Raw genomic sequence first — 4,310 nt, 5'->3', positions numbered from 1 at the left:
CAATGACTTCAGGCTGGAGACTAAGGTGCACCTGATCCGGGCTATAGTCTTTGGAATTAAGTGCTATGCATCGGAGTGTTGGACAGTGAATAGGGATGATAGAAAGAGAAGTGATGCCTTTGAGCAGTGGTGCTGGAGAAGAATGTTAAATATACCATTGACTACTAGGAGTATAAACAGGTTTGTCTTGGAGAGGATGAAGCCAGAATGCTCCTTGGAGTCAAGGATTCTGAAGCTTCATCTGGCATACTTTGGGCATGTTGCAAGGAGGGACTGGTCGTTGGAGAGGGACATCATGTTTGGGAGAGCGGAGGGACGGTGCAGGAGAGGAAGACCCTTGACGAGATGGATTGATTCTGTGAGTGGAAGGGTGGGAATGAGTGTGTTAGAGATGGCGAAGTTGGCACAGGGTAGAATGGCATTTAGGGCTCTTGTACATAGGGTCGCTATGAGTCGCAAGCCACTCGAAGGCACATAACAACAACAACAACATGGCCTAATAAGTTATGTGAAATAGTACAGAAATCTCTGTTCCTTTATTTTTGTTGTTGTTGATTGCCTTTGAGCCAAGTACAGCTCATAGCGACCCTAGTCATGCTCACATGTTGGATTTTCACAATAATGCCATCCTATGGATCACATCTCCCTGTGCCCATGCCTCTTCGCAAAGTGACTTCACTATTCCTCCTATCTAAAAGTGAATCTATTTTCTACCCTTTGAATCTGAGCTTCCACCAAGACTTATTTTTACCAACAGAATGCAGTATGATGATGGGATATGATTCCAATACTGAATCTGCTTTAGTTTCCTTGGAACTTTTTTTTGGTCATCATATAAAAAAAGCCTGATATACTTTACTAGAGGAATAACAATTTTGACAAGCGAAAGGGCCAGCCAAGAATCAAAATCAGATCTGTACTGAAGTCATCTAGGGTCAGCCAAAGAGGTTTTGATGGTGCCATTGTTAAGCTCTCAGCTAGGTATTCTTGGCACCAGCAATCTGGGAATCAAAAGACAAATTGAATTAGGAAAATCTTCCATCAGGGACCTCTACCAAAGTACTAAAGAGTAACCATGTGAGACTGGAAACTAAATTGTGCCTAATCCAGGCTATGGGTTTTTTGTTGGTTTTTTTGTTTGCTTATTTGGTTGTTTTTTTTTCTTTTCAATTTCTCGTTATATACATTAGGGAGCTGGATAATCAGTCCTAAAGATGACAGAAGAATAAATGCCTTCGAGTTGTAGTGCTGGAGAAGAGTTTTGAACATTCCAAGGGACTACCAAGAGAACAAACAGATTTGTCTTGGAGAGAGTCAAACCAAGTTGTTATTTGGAGGCAAGGATTTTAATGCTCTGTCTCACATACTTTGGATATGTTGCCCGGAGGGATCAGTCCTTGGAGAAGGGCATCATGCTTGGAAGGGTAGAAGGACAACACAAGACAAGAAGACCCTAGATGAGACAGATTGACATAGTAACTAGAGTAACGGAGGTAGGTGTGTCAGAGACAGAGATATTGGCTCAGGATAGGGCAGGGCTCAGAGTTATTGTCCATAGGGTTGCTTATGAGTCGCAGGTGACTCCAGGGCATATAACAATTACACAACAATAACAACAACAACAACAACAATGATCTACCTGGCTTAAAGACATTGAAACTGTTTAAAACTTCTTGAAGAAATAAATGTTATGGTTGATTTTAGACTTAAAAAAAATAGATAATGTGGTGTAAAATCCATATATTGTAGTATTTTTGTACACTATTGCAAGGACATTCTTAGCCACATTATGTTTTTACAACTATAGAATCACGGAAGTACTGCGTTTCAAAATTTAGTGAGGAATACTGGTGACACGGGTTAAAACTTTCAGTTCTTTGCCAAACCCAGAAGCCTGTCCTCAGAGGAGAGTTGAAGCAGTTTGCTTTTGTTCCAGCAAGAAAGTGTAAGAAACTAGATGGGACATTCTACTCTGTCCTGCAGGGTTGCTCTCAGTCAAAAACAACTAGACAGCAAAGGGTTTTGTGGTTTGAGGTTTCCCTCCCCCTGTTTATTTGGTGACTATAACAGGCTAGGTAAGATCTACCGAAGATTAGATTTGATCTTTTATCAGTAACTTTCCTCCCTGCCCATTTAAAAAAAAAAAAAAAAAAGGCAAACCAAAACCAAACAAACATAATCATTCCTTTTTAAATGTACATCTGAGTTTGAGAGAGAGAGTAAGAGCCAGGTAGGGTCTGTATGATTTTCTCCTACTTGCCACCACATTAGTCTATGTTGATTTTAATAACTATAATTTAATCCAAGGGAGCTCTGGTGGCCTAGTGGGTAAGGCATTATGTTGCCAACCCAAAGGCAGGCAGTTTGAATCCTGCTTTGTGGGAGGAAGATAGACAATCTTTTCCTGAACAATTTACAGCCTCTGAAACTAACTGGAGGGTCAGTTATGAGTCAATTCTAAGTCAATATCAATAACAGAGAGTTTATTACAACTTCAAAATAAGTAATGTTATCAGGAAATAGGAGTTTGTGATTGATAGCATTTCCAAGATAACTGAGAGTTAAACCAAATCCCTTTTGTCGGCAGGGAGTGTGGAGAAAGGAAGTGGGTGGAGGAGAAAATGAATCCTTGTTGGATGTCTTTTCAAAATATATTACTCTATGTTCATGGTTCAATGCAAACTGTGTCGAGAACATTATTTTATTTCTCTTTGGAGACTGAAGATCTTACAGAGATACACAACTTTCTTTCTAGCCTTAGTCTCTAAGGTTGACTGCTAGAATATAGAGAAGAGTTGCATATGAATGTGCACTTTTCTTTCCCAAAATATAAAAACTACTTTTAAAAAATTTGCCTCTTCTGTGGAAGAATCATAAACAAACATAACCATACCTGCACACAAATGTTAGAACCTAGAACATGAGATCTAGAAGGAATTCTATTGATCATCTATTACAGAGAATCCTTAACGATTGAAGAAGCTGAGGCTCCAAAAAATAAACTCTTGCTCAAAGTCAAAGAGATTCTTATAAAGAATCATGTACCACTTGTTAAAATGAGTCTCATTTTATTCACTCTTGACATATTCAACAGTTCAAAACAGCCATTCTTCAAATTAAAATGCAAATTGCCTCCCATATCTTGACAAGAGACTCTCTAGAAATTATACTTTTAAAAAATATATTACTTCCATGGAATTTCTCTCCATACTTCCTTGAACCTATATGTCACAGAGAAAATAATATTGAGTGATTTATATATACTTATATCTAAGTTCCAGGCGTTTTGTTTATATACTTGTCTATTTACATGCTAGTTTGCTTTTAAACTTAACTTCCTAGAGGAATTCTGGACCAGCTTTGCGTAGAAGCAGCCATACCACTTTTTAATTGAAGCTATTGAATGAGCCTTAACCTGGTGTTACAATAAGCCAGCATCAATTTTATTATATTCTCACTGTTCTTTAGCTATTCATTATTTATTTTCCCTTTTGGTTTTTGTTCAAGGAAGCCACTATAGCTTTCCTATTTACAACTGCAAACAATCCTCTTTCTCTTTTTTAACCTTGCCTCTATCCCCAATGCACACAGCCCCTGGCTCAACGGGGAAGCTGTTCTAATTACTCAATAACTAGCTGGGAACACCACATATCAAGGGGAGCCAGATGATGATGGAAACAAATGAACAACAGGAAATAATTGTGCTCTGCGGAGCTCTCTTAAGACAGCTGAAGAGGTCTTTTTAATTCCCCCCCTTTAAAAACAAAATCATGTGCCTTGTTACTTTTAAGAAAATCAGAATCTTTTAATGAGAATTTGTATCAGTTTCATGCTCTAAGTATAAGTGTAGTCCTACAGATTTTCAGGACGACCAACCTTGTTATTTTATGAGTGAAGAATGTGCAAACAAACTAAAACTCAAACCCACTGTCATCAAGTTGATTCCATCTCGTAGCAACCTTATACAGCAGAGGTATTGTTGTTAAGTGCCATCGAGTTGCAGACAACTCCTAGTGACCTTGTGAACAAAAGACCTGAACACTTGTATAACTCTTATTGTTTCTCCACATTCATAGGGTTTCTGGAGGCAAGCTATTTTGGAAGTGGATACCACTCTTGCTTCCAAGCTTGTTTTCATCGGGGAGCTCCACCAAACAGTGTCCACCATGGGTAACCATTATCATATTTGGCACATCAGTGTCACAGTATTTAGCATCACAGCAACCATGTGTTCCTTCTGTATAGCAGACCAGGTCAATACGACCTAAAACAATTAAAACTGTTTGACCAAAAACAATTAAAACTAGGCC

The sequence above is a fragment of the Elephantulus edwardii genome, unplaced genomic scaffold (genome assembly GCF_000299155.1).
Source record: "Elephantulus edwardii isolate Elephantulus edwardi_28Jun2011 unplaced genomic scaffold, EleEdw1.0 scaffold00165, whole genome shotgun sequence".
Taxonomy (NCBI): Eukaryota; Metazoa; Chordata; class Mammalia; order Macroscelidea; family Macroscelididae; genus Elephantulus; species Elephantulus edwardii.
The sequence above is the reverse complement of the archived record's forward strand: the minus strand, read 5'-3'. Positions refer to the sequence as shown.